Source organism: Macaca thibetana, chromosome 6 (genome assembly GCF_024542745.1).
Source record: "Macaca thibetana thibetana isolate TM-01 chromosome 6, ASM2454274v1, whole genome shotgun sequence".
In the NCBI taxonomy this organism is placed as follows: domain Eukaryota; kingdom Metazoa; phylum Chordata; class Mammalia; order Primates; family Cercopithecidae; genus Macaca; species Macaca thibetana.
The window spans coordinates 83,051,836-83,065,764 of record NC_065583.1 but is presented as its reverse complement, the minus strand read 5'-3'; positions in this window follow the sequence as shown (position 1 = coordinate 83,065,764).

The window sequence follows — 13,929 nt, the reverse complement described above, 5'->3', positions numbered from 1 at the left end:
AAGAAAGAAATTCAGACCTCAAAGACAAGGTCTTTAAATTAACCCAATCCAACAAAGATGAAGAAAAAAGAATAAGAAAATATGAACAAAACCTCCAAGAAGTCTGGGATTATGTTAAACGACCAAACCTGAGAATAATTGGTGTTCCTGAGGAGGAAGAGAATTTTAAAAGCTTGGAAAACATATTTGGGGGAATAATCGAGGAAAACTTCCCCAGCCTTGCTAGAGACCTAGACATCCAAATACAAGAAGCTCAAACAAAATCTGGGAAATTCATCGCACAAAGATCTTTACCTAGGCACATTGTCATCAGGTTATCCAAAGTTAAGACAAAGGAAAGAATCTTAAGAGCTGTGAGACAGAAGCACCAGGTAACCTATAAGGAAAACCTATCAGATTAACAGCAGATTTCTCAGCTGAAATCCTACAAGCTGGAAGGGGTTGGGGCCCTATCTTCAGCCTCCTCAAACAAAACTATTTTCAGTCAAGAATTTTATATCTAGCAAAACTAAGCATCATATATGAAGGAGAGATACGGTCTTTTACAAACAAATGCTGCGTGAATTCACCATTACCAAGCCACCACTACAAGAACTGCTAAAAGGAGCTCTAAATCTTGAAACAAATCCTGGAAACACATAGAAACAGAACCTCTTTAAAGCACAAATCACACAGGACCTATAAAACAAAAATACAAGTTAAAAAGCAAAAACAAACAAACAAACAAAAAGTACACCAGCAACAAAAAACATGATGAATGCAAGGGTACCTCACATTTAAATACTAACATGGAATGTAAATGGCCTAAATGCTCCATTTAAAAGCTACAGAGCCACAGAACAGATAAGAACCCACCAACCAATCATCTGCTGCCTTCAGGAGACTCACCCAACACATAAGGACTCATATAAACTTAAAGTAAAGGGGTGGAAAAAGGCATTTTATGCAAATGCACAACAAAAGCAAGCAAGGGTAGCTATTCTTATATCAGACAAAACAAACTTTAAAGCAATAGCAGTTAAAAGAGACAAAGAGGGACATTATATAGTGGTAAAAGGCGTTGTCCAATAGGAATATATCACAATCCTAAACATATATGCCCTTAACACTGGAGCTTCCAAATTTATAAACAATTACTAACAGACCTAAGAAATGAGATAGCAACATAATAGTTGGGGACTTTAGTACTCCACTGACAGCACTACACAAGTCATCAAGACAGAAAGTCAACAAAGAAACAATGGATTTAAACTATACTTTAGAACAAATGGACTTAACAGTTATATAGAGAACATTTCATCCAACAACCGCAGGATACACATTCTATTCAACAGTGCATGGAACTTTCTCCAAGATAGACCATATGATAGGCCCCAAAACAAGTCTCAGTGAATTTAAGAAAATTGAAACTATACCAAGCACTCTCTCAGACCACAGTGGAATAAAACTGGAAATCTACTCCAAAAGGAACCTTCAATATTATTCAAATACATGGAAATTAAATAACCTACTCCTGAATGAGCATTGGGTCAAAAATGAAATCAAGATAGAAATTTAAAAAGTATTTGAACTGAAAGACAATAATGACACAACCTATCGAAACCTCTGGGATACAGCAATGGCAGTGCTAAAAGGAAAGTTTATAGCCCTTAATGCCTACATCAAAAATTGATAGACCATTAGCAAGATTAACCAAGAAAAGAAGAGAGAAAATCCAAATAAACTCACTACGAAACGAAACAGGAGCTGTTACAACAGACACCACTAAAATACAAAAGATCATTCAAGCCTACTATGAACACCTTCACACACAAAAACTGGAAAACCTAGAAGAGATGGATAAATTCCTAAAAAAATACAACCCTCCTAGCTTAAATCAGGAAGAATTAGATACCTTGAACAGACCAAAAACAAGCAGTGAGATTGAGATGCCAGTTTAAAACTTACCAACAACAAAAACATCCAGGACCAAACAGATTCACAGCAGAATTCTACCAGACATTCAAAGGAGAATTGGTACCAATCCTTTTGACACTGTTCCACAAGATAAAGAAGGAACCCTCCCTAATTCATTTTATGAAGCCAGCATCACCCTAATATCAAAACCAGGAAAGGACATAACCAAAAAAAGAAAACTATAGACAGATATTTTTGATAAACATAAATGCTAAAATCCTTAATAATATACTAGCTAACTGAATCCAACAACATATCAAAAAGATAACCCAACATGATCAAGAGATCATATTGCGGATTCAGGGATGTTTTAACATATGCAAGTCAATAAATGTGATACACCACATAAACAGAATTAAAAACAAAAATCACATGATCATCTGGGTTAGTTTGCTGAGAATGATGGCTTCCAGCTTCATCCATGTCCCTGCAAAGGACATGATCTCATTCTTTTTATGGCTGCATAGTATTCCATGGTATATATGTACCACATTTTCTTTATCCAGTCTATCACTGATGGGCATTTGGGTTGTTTCCAAGACACTTGCACACACATGTTTATAGCAGCATAATTCACAATTGCAAAATCATGGAACCAACCCAAATGACCATCAATCAACAAGTAGACAAAGAAACTGTGGTGTGTGTGTGTGTGTATATATATATATGTATATATCACATATATATATGTATATATCACATATATATATGAATATTACACAGCCATAAAAAGGAATTAAAAGAGAATAAAAATAATTAACAGTCATAAAAAATAATTAACAGCATTTGCAATGACCTGGATGAGATTGGAGACCATTATTCTCAGTGAAGTAACTCAGGAATGGAAAACCAAACATCATATGTTCTCAGTGATACATGGAAGCTAAGCTATGAGGACGCAAAGGCATAAGAATGATACAATGGACTTTGGGGACTTGTGGGGAAGAGTGGAAGGGGAGTGAGGGATAAAAGACTACAAATATGGTACAGTGTGTACTGCTCGGGTGATGCATGCACCAAAATTTCATAGATCACCACTAAAGAACTTACTCACGTAACCAAATACCATCTGTACCCCAATAACTTATGGAAAAAAAATTTTAATGTAGTAAATATATACCATGGAATACTACACAGCAGAAAAAAATGAGATCATGTCCTTTGCAACAACACAGTTGGAGCTAGTAGCCACTATCTTCAGTGAACTAACACAGGAACAGAAAATCAAATATCACATTTTCTCACTTGTAAGTAAGAGCTAAACATTGAGTATACATGGACACAAAAAAGAGTACAACAGACACCAGGGCCTACTTGAGGGTGGAGATGGGAGGAGGGAAAGGATCAAAAACTACCTATTGGATACTACACGTATTACCTGAGTACACCAAACCCCTGTGACATTCAATTTACCTATATAACAAACCTGCACATGTACCCCTGAACCTAAAATAAAAGTTAAAAAAAAAAAGAGAAAATCCCTCTCTGGACATGAGAGTTTGTTTCTTCTGCCCACAGATCCTCGCTATCCAGGTACTGACACAGTGCCTGATCCACAAACATTGAATCCCCACAACATAGCAAGGGTAACTGAACCTGATCAGTAGGAGGAAGTAGTGTTGCTTTAACATAGTGGGGGCAGGGGAGATTCTGTGTGAAACCCAGATGGCCCATTTGTGAATTTCTTGATTCTCATTTGCCCAATTGTGCGTGAACACACACAGCAACCCTGCCACTAAATGCTGGTGACATATTTGCATTGGAAATGAACTTAAGTAGTGAGGTGGTTTTGCATAGGCCACAAGAGAGACTTAGGTAATGACTGCTGTTTGTTCTTAGTCTAAGTTTGAATCCATGATTTAAGTTGACATTTTGGAATATCTTGTAATGCCTTTGAAGAATATCAAACCTAACCAAGGGCTCCATGTATTTTGTTTTTCCTTTTGCACAAGATAAATTTAATTTTGTAGTAGTTTTAGGTATCTGGGAATCATGAATCATTTACTTAAATCAGTTTCAATGTCACTACTTTTCCATAATCTGAATACATAATTGTTCCAGTTTATTTTTAATTTACAAGGAAACTCACAAGGACAAGTTTGGCACTTCTTCACTTGTTTTGAGTTGTTTATGCGGTTGGATTTAGTTATTAAGGCTTAGATCCAGTTTGCATTCACAGCTCTGGCCTGGGGCCTTCTTCTGTGTCTCTGCCTACTTCTATGGGGGCATGAAGAGAGGCTTTATTTCCATGTGATATGATGCAAAACCACTGAGCTCATTTGAGGTGTCAAACTTAGAGGCTGATCCTTACTTTTTCCTTCCCAATGTGTAAAAATAAACATCCCAATCTCTGGCTTCTCTGATTGCATTAGTCACAAGTTGTCACATGATTCCTTTGTTCTTAAACATTTTTAATGACTGAAAATAACAGTTTTCATCTCATCTTCAAAAGGCTATTTCTAACAATCCCAAATCTGAAGATATGGTTTTAAGTTTCTGAGTGGCAGGAAGTAAACTAAACTTTTTTTAAAATGAAAGATATCAAAAGAAATAGCTAGGTCTTTGTCAGACTCCAGCCTTGTAGAAAAATTCTAGATGAAAATTCTGGGATAAATTTTGCAATTGTAACATTACTTTATTCTTTATCAATCCATTAACTAGGAAGTTTTTCTTAATCATCTCTACTTTGCTAGACATAATGGAATAATACAAAATAAATAGGGCTCAATTTCTATTCAGGACTGTAAGATCTAATGGGACAGATAAAATTAATACACATGAACTTATACCGAACGATCGAGGGTGAGCAATGTGGTGCTGACTTTAAGTTTAACAGGTGTTTGGGACAAAGTAGAGATTAGTAAAGATCAATGTAATAAAAGAAAGCTTTATGGAGGAAGTAGTGTTTGAACTGAGGCTTGAAGAATGTACAAAAGGTGGTTAGGAGCAATGGTTCTGTAATGAAGCAGACATCAGCAGCTGTGTGGCTGGGGTGCTATGGGGCTGACAGCAGTAAGATAGCTTAGCTTTCTAAGCCTTATTCATTTGTAAATGGTGTTAATTATAGTACCTACCTGATTGTTTTATTTTTTGTTTTGTTTTAGAAAATGGGATAACAAATGCAAATGATTTAGTCATAAAAGTTAGCTTTTAATATTAGGCAGAGAGATGAAACGTATTGAGGAAGGAAATCAAGTAACTCAAAGAACAAAGATAGGATGATGCTTATGTGCAGGCCAGAGTGTAAGGTGGTATGTGGTAGGGTCTAATGGAAATAAGAATAGACAGATGAAGTAGAACCATGCCGAAGAGGAGCTTAGAAGCTTGATATATATATTTATCAACTCATTCAAAAGATATTTAACGTCTACTGTGTACAATCATTGTGGCAATAATGAGAATTCCATGGTGAAGACTAGTATCATTTCTACCCCCCATGAAGCATCACTCTTGCAGGGAATATGAGCACTAAAAAATTACAAGTGGGAAAGGAGAAAGACAAAAGTTTATATTATTATGAATTCTATAAATGTTTATGATATTGAAAAACAAAGCTTTTCTTACCATAAAAATCACTACTAACCTATGTGAGATAAGACATATGATTAGATATGACACACAACTCTCTAAGAAAATAAAAACAAAATCATTCTGTCTATGTAACACAATCAATTTGACAAAAAGTCCATGAGGGCTATAAAACCAATATGAAACTTAATCAAACTTTTGATATCTAGAGACACAGCCTAAGTTCTAAAACTCCTTTGAAAAACTGCACAACCAGGTTTATCTTTCCACAAATTTTGGGTTCACTCCATCAATGTGTTCCCATTTTTCTGGCCTGAACCTACCCATGCTCTGGCTATGTAAAAACCCTGAAGCTTACTCTGCTTTCTTTATCTCTTCATGATTTTGTTTTCTCTCCTGCATTTCTTTCTCTAATGTGGTTTGTGGCCAAAAGCCTCTTTCTTACACACTTGCTTTCTGATAACCTAACTCAGTTCAAGAAATGTTTTCTGAGTGTCTACTATGTTTCCACCACTGATACAGCCACTGATGGGTTTTATTCTATCCTGGGATGTTATCTTGCCATAAACACGGATGTTGCACACAAGACAGACTTACTAAAGGTAGAGTTACAGTAGGTTAAATATTACACAAATATATTCTATGTATAAGAGCTATTTCTAGTCCCAGGGAGCTGATTCATATAAATAGTGCCTTTTAAAATATTTGGGTTGGTGCGAAAGTAATTGTGGTTTCTGCCATCACTTTCAATGTGTAATAATTAATTAATTAATTAATTAATCTTATGTGTAAGTCTGGATGTGCTAGCTTATATGCATTAATGAAAAACATCAACCTTTTCATGATTTAACAGAGTAAAAGTTGATTTCTCATGTACACAACCCACATAAGACAACAGAAAATCTTGGTTTATGGCAGTCACTCAGAGGCCCAAGTGGACAAAGCCTCTACTTCCCATGCAGCTGCAATCTCACAAGAGCCTCCAGGTTTCAGCAGGGTGGCAAAGGGAATAAAGGAAATTGTGCACATGCTCTTCTGTGCTTTAGCTCAGAAGTGCCACCAGTCACTTTGCTCTCACTTTCTTGGTTAGGGCATATGACATGTTTGTCTAACTTCAATGGGACAAAGACATGCAACCCTCCTATTCTCCCAGAAGGATTAGAGGACCAGGAATATTAATGAACAATGTCAATCATAATTTATAAGACAAATCAACCTACCCATTTAAGAGACATGCTATTATACACACTGCCATTTGTATACAGCAGAGACGTCTGAATTGAACAGAAGTACAACACTTACCAATTCTCAGATCATTTGTCACACAGTAATTTCCTGTCAACTTCCCTACCTTAAACATTCCCATTTCATAAACAACACTCAGACAAATTCTCAAATAGCTACCAAATATGGAGAATGAACATAGTTCTCCAGCAACTTTTAACAGCAATGACAGCTTCATAACACTAACCAGATTTCCAATAACACTCAGGGAAGGACTTCTCTTCTGCTAATTTACTTGAAGGAACTTCAACGACTTTTGGGCAAATCCAGTTTCTGACTCTTTTCTGGTAGAAATTTCACGAAATCAAATTATCTAGGGTCTCTTTAATTTTCTTCTGATAATGTTCCCCTAAAACTGCAAAAGCAAAAGGATTGACTGCCATTTATAAGAGTTGGCATAGGGCTTACTTAGAGTCACAGATAATCTAAAATACACTATACATTTCATAACTGACATATATTTACACCTGAAAGAAAGAAAACCAGCAAATGAATCTAAAGTGAAAACTTTTAGCTAACCAATGTTAACTTAGAACTCAAGTATAACCATGTTCACTAAGAACTTCAAATTTAAAGATGCAAAAGTATATAGACCATTTTTCAGAAATGATCCTCACATTTTACTGTTCTCTTAATTCTGAGAAGGTGTATTTGCCATACCTATAACGTCTGCTTTTTGCAACAGTTTGGGTTATATACTCATCAGTTTCATGCACAACGGTGTAAACACCTTTGCTAGTGAAAATCATTGTGATTTTTTATAATGATTATAAAATGATAAGAATGATACTTTGCACTGTGTATTTCCCTTTGAATCAGCTCAAAGCTTATGTCACAATCAATAAGATAGCATTTATATTGCTGTCGCAGGCTTTCATTGACATTCTAACACAAGCAGCTGTCATAAACTAGCCAAAGAAGAATGAGGCTATTATGTTGGTCTTATTGATTTAAACTAAGTGAAAGTGGTTCTTATGTCTTTAAGTTCTTTTAGCACAGCTTCAGTTATGACTTTAAATTGTTTATTGAGACAAAAATATGAGTTTCAATTTTCTCCTCATGTATTTAAGACAAAATGTCTCTGCTCTTCTTATGGAAACATGTAGTTAATGAACATGTCTTAGAAAGGTGAGTTACCTTAAAAGGCTTTTCCTAGAAGTTGAAATGCTCTGTACCAGTGTTCTTATGTAAGAGGTTTGCTATCATACACATCTGTATGATGATATTGGCCTAAATGGAGATTCCATTGATGATCCCAATTTGTAGTCTCCATAACTGAGTCAAATGCACAGATTTTCTAATTTGCCCATTTCTCTTTACTTGGTTTATTTAACTGACTTGAGGTGATAAACTCACTTAGCTGTTAAATTTTTATGTCTTACCATGAGTTCTCTCAATGGAGACTCTAAGACTAAATGCAGACTATCTACTTAGGGGTGACCCCCAAAACAGGAGTAATGGAGCAAGCAGATTAAAAGAGGGAAGGGGGTAAAAATCAATATAAAAATGTGCTACCCAGCACTTTGGGAAGCCGAGGCGGGTGGATCACAAGGTCAGGAGATCGAGACCATCCTGGCCAACATGGTGAAACCCCATCTCCACTAAAATACAAAAAAGAAAAAAAAATTAGCCTGGTGTGGTGGCATGCCTGTAGTCCCAGCTACTCGGGAGGCTGAGGCAGGGGAATTGCTTGAACCCGGGAGGCAGAGGTTTCAATGAGCCAAGATTGTGCCACTGCACTCCAGCCTGGCGACAGAGACTCCATCTTACAAAAAAAAAAAAAAATGTGTTAGTGTGCCCCATAATTGTTCGTCAGAAGGATGGACACACACCAGCCCCACTGGTGCATTAATGGCCAGTGTATTCCTGGCCTAGGCATATCCATGGGCTGAGCAGGAGCTATGGCTGTGGAAAGGATCTCTAGTAGAAAATGGGAGGATACATCAAGAGATTTAGTACAGGATGCTCTCAGCTGAAGCTAAGAGTTCATAAAACTGTGCCCTGCAGCTGTGGCTAAAATGAGAGGTTGGCCAAAGGATGGGACAGGAGGCAACAGAAGTGTATGCTACCCTACAAATTTGGTATTAATATTAAATATTTAAAATTCATTTGTCATGTTTTCTTGTGAAACATTATAACAGATTGGCATATACAAACTAAAGCTTTTTTTAAAAAAGTACAATTCAAAGAAGCTTTATGACATACTACTTTAGGAATTATGATTTCATCCTTCAACACCATCCTATTACTATAATTAAGGAAACTGTGTAAAACCTTTTTTTCCATCATGCCTCTCCTTTATACTGGATGTTTGATATCCTTTGGGCAAAATCAAGAAGACCTTTGCAGGTCTCTTGGACCAATTCCTCCTGTGCCTGGCCTGCAAGGTATCCAGTGCACTGAACGTGGGTGCCGAATCCTCTGCCTAGCAAGACCCACCAAACTTCCGGGCAGGTCACAGAGACATACAGGGCAGATAACAGTGAATGTATCTCTTTTTTTTCCCAACTTTATCCTGGTATAATAGACAAATAAAAATTATATATGTTTAGGGTATGCAACATGATTTTGTGATATATGTATATTTTATGAAATGATTACTATGATCAAGCTAATTAACACATTCCTAACTTCACATAGTTATCTTTGTGCATGGGGGCAGGGTGAGCATACTTAAGATCTACTCTCTTAGCAAGTTTCAAGTATGTAATACTTTATTATTAATTAATCATAGTCACCATGCTATACATTAGGACTCCAGAATTTATTTATCTCATAACTGAAAGTTTGTACACTTTGGCCAACATCTCCCCATTAATGCATCTTATTAATTGATGCATAATTAAATGTATAAATATGCAAACTTAGTGTATCTTATTATGTTATATATCTGTAAAAACTATACTTTTTGCCCTGGGAAATTGATTATAAATTGTTGCAATACTTGTGTTTCACTTACTGATCTGTAAAAATATATACAATGCATATCTTATCACAAAGTATTTGCATGTATGGGCTACTGTGTCTGGTTCATGCTTATCTTTTAGGGTCCCCAGAGCAGGGACTATATTTTGTATATCCCAGCATCCAGCCAGTGGAAACTGAATAAATAATTGTAGCAGACAAAATTGTGATCCATCATATGTCACAGGAGAGAAAAAAGGACAAAAAACATTACTGAACATTCACTGTACTGGAGTACTTCATGTAGATTATCTTCTGTAATTCTCATAATAACCCTGAGGTAGATACTATTACTATATCTGTCCCACCAATGGGCAAACTGTGATTAAAAGAAATTTAATACTTGGACCAAAGCTGTAAAGTCAGTTAGTTGCGGAATCAGTATTTAAATAGAGGCATCCAAACAGGTGGCTTCTGTAGAATATCCTTAGAATATTTTTACTGCTCAGAGAAGGTTAGAGAAGCACAACGGCATTTTGGGAAACCATTTCCTGTTGTAACACAAGGGCCCTAGTGCTCTCTCTTCTATTTATTTTACTTTTGCCTTTTTTTCATTATTAAACTGCACCTCAAAACTCACTGTACGCCTTTCTCTGAGCCATCAGCTGCTCACTCAGTAGATCAGTGCAGGCCCAGGACCAGAACACTTTGAAGCTTTTGCTCTAACTTTACAGTCAATTCAAACCCCTGGTGTGCTTTTGCTGCATTTTGGATTGATTCCTTTCCTCCTGTGCCAGGTTAACACCATTATCTCTTCTCTAAAACAACAAAAGCAAAATGCCGAAACTGCAGTGAGAACATGCTCTGATTGCTATTGTGATGGCTGTGTCTTTCATTCTGAAGCAGCATAACTTAGAGGGTATAAGCCTGGCCTCCAGAATCAGAAAGGGTGACTTTAATTCCTGACCTGTTCTGTCGCCTTAAGCAAGGTATTTAATCTTTCTGAGCCTCAGTTACTTCATGCATAAAATGGGGATAATAATAGCATCTATTTCTTAGGGTTGTTGTGAGGATTAAATTAGTAATAACATGTAAAACTTAGAGCACATTGCCTGGCACATAATAAGCTCATATGAGGTATGAGAAAGAAATACAGTTTCTTCTAGGAATACAAATGCTTGATCTTCCATTGATTTGAATGTAATACAAGCCATAAATTCTATGAACAAATAGAGTTTGGAAAGCCAGAAACAGGTGAAAATGAAGAAACTGAAAACATGTAATAAATTCCCAAGTGCCGTTCTCAGCATGTGACTATTAGAAGATAAACTATTTTCAGTGTTGCCCTGAAGAGTCTTTCATAATTCTACTATTCTGTCTCTATCTCATTTTTGGTAGCTGTAAACTGTTACTTCAAACCTTCACTATTATACTTTATTCACATAAATATCTCCAGAGTTAATTCCTTGACAAGGTTTCCTGGGAAATGGCTGAAGACAAGACCCTATTTACAACCGGGAGGCAAGTACCAAGCAGTCCAATCTATGGAGTGTTTTATTCTCTTGCAAACACACCACCTTGGTCAGTCAGAACTTGTCCTCTGTTCTTATCTGTTTTCCCTTAACATTGACCGCCCTCACCAACTGCAAAAAGAACACCTTGAAAAGATTAATTATTAATTTCAAAAAAGTCACTTCAAACACTTCAAAAGTCAACATAGAAGGGGGAAAACCCCCAATAACTGATTGTACAGTCACACAACATTAGTGACTTCATTTTAATTATTCTTTTCTTCAGTCTTGGAAAACAAAACGTCAATTCAATTTTATGACATCGGAGACATAAATGGATATGAGTTTAAGATGTGCTGGTGTTAAAATATTTATTGGTTAAATCTGACAGTCATATTTATAGTCTTATCTCCAAAGACCTGTGAAGTGTATATTATTAAATGGAATCTATATCGAGACGTTCTGTTCCCAGAATACATAATTTGCCTATTGAGTTTCTTTGCACATACCTGTTTTAAGCTAAGAATTTCAATCGCTTCTGGATAGTCAACTATTTTTTTAATGCCTGTGGAAATCAGCACACAATAAATCACCATAATTGACAGTTTGGACATTTCACAGAGGTGAATCTCTAGCACTAACTGTGGAACTGAAGATTTTCAACACAAGATACCAAACCTGTCAGAAATTATGTTTTCCATTTTTTTCAAACAAAATATCAGGTCACTTTGACCCACATCCTCCTGCAAGTAGCTATAAAAATGATTTTTAAATTATAAGCTATCAAATATGTATAGTTTGGGCATTTGGAATCTTTCCAAGTACCAAAGAATTTTGCGTTTAACAAATATTTTAAGTCCTTAAAATATACAAGATATTACCCTAGCCTCTGTTAAAGCAAGCTAATAAAAATAGCTGACATTTAGAAGGTGCTCACTTTGTGCAGGGCAGTTTTCTAAGTACATTCCATGGAATAACTCATTTAATTTGCCCCATAACTCTGTGAACAATGTGATATTAATTCCCCATTTAAAATACAAGAAAGCAAAACCCAGAGAGAAAAGTAATTGACATATCTAGTAAAGGTAGAATCAGGACTCAAAGACAAAATCTGACTCTAAAACAGCCTTCACCAGAAGAGATAGCCTTGGTTTTGGACCTTGAGGAGCCTTCAGTAGAGTGGAAGAAAGGAAGGGAAAAGAATAAAATAGATAAGTCATCATAGAGTAAGCATATAACATAGAAGGAAGAGTTTTAAGGGGTTGAAATAAAGGAGGAAGTACCCCCATTTTCATCAAAACTGAAGTTTGATTAAGGAAAGTGGAATATTAATTGGCACATTAGAAATGGTTTATATTTAAGGAGTTGGAGTTGGTTCAAGGCATTCTCAGTAGAGGGAAAAGTAAAAGAAGAGGCACAGAGATAGGGTACTGTGAGGCACGTTGCAGGAAGAGCAAGTAGCTCATTTTAGTAAAGTATGGGATACAGAAAGAGCAACAGTGGTCTATGTAAGTCTGAAAAATAAAATGAGCCTTAACATTTTACAAAAATATTAAATACTAGGTCAAAGAGTTTTGGAACTTAGCAATAGAGAAGTTTAAAGAATTTTTGAATGATTAAAATGATTGAAGCATTGTTGGGAAAATATTTATCTAGCATTGGAATTTCATTAAATTTATCATCTATTCGACTCCTATTTCCAAACATTTATGATTAAATGTCTCTATTAAGACAGAAAATAACAATGAGAAAAATGGAGGTGAGATGTACTTTTAGTAAGACTGCAGTAAGACCAAGGAGGAGCCAGTTATAATGGCTATCAAGTTAAAACTAAGTGAGTGGTTTGCAGGATGGACTGGGCAGAGGAGAGCTCATGGTCATTGGTTCCATTCCTTAGCCACACTTTAGAATCACCAGGGGCTCTTTCAATATCTCAACACTCAGGACCCATCCCAGACCAATTACATCAGAATCTCTGAGATTCCAACTCAGATGTCAGTATTTTTTAAAGCTTCCAGAGAGATTTTATTGTGCTGCCAAGATTGAGAACTATTTTTCTAGTAAGTTAAGTGATAAAGATTTGGCCTTCAGGGCTGACAATAAGAATGGAAAAGAGGGAAGAAATCTGAAAAATAAAATGAAGGAAAAAATCAATATATGTTCTTGAAAGTGCTGGGAGAATTGTTCCCACCGCTCAACTGATTTTAAAAACATCCCTTCACATGAGATTAAACAAGTTTGGAAAATTTGGCATTCTTAATCAGAACATAGATCTCCATTGATACCAAGGGAAAACAATTGCATGGGATGGGGGAAGATGTCACTTATGTGGCAGGCCTCACTCTCCTCATTTTACTTTACAATTATGAACACCTTTCCTATCTTCTAAATGAGACATTTTAGGAACATTGATGCAACAAAACATAGCAAAGAACTCACTAAATGAAAAGGCAGCACCGTATTCATATTAGCTATTGCTTTAAACAGAATCATGCTTAGTAGGTTCACATTAAATTTATTGCTACTTCCCTGAGATGATAAACTAACGTTGTGATTTCACGGCATAATCTTTTGTGGAGAAAAAGGAACACTCCTACACTGTTGGCAGGAGTGTAAATTAGTTCAACCATTGTGGAAGACAGTGTGGTGATTCCTCAAAGATCTAGAGGCAGAAATACCATTTGACCCAGCAATCCCATTGCTAGGTATATACACAAATATAAATCCTTCTATTATAAAGATACAT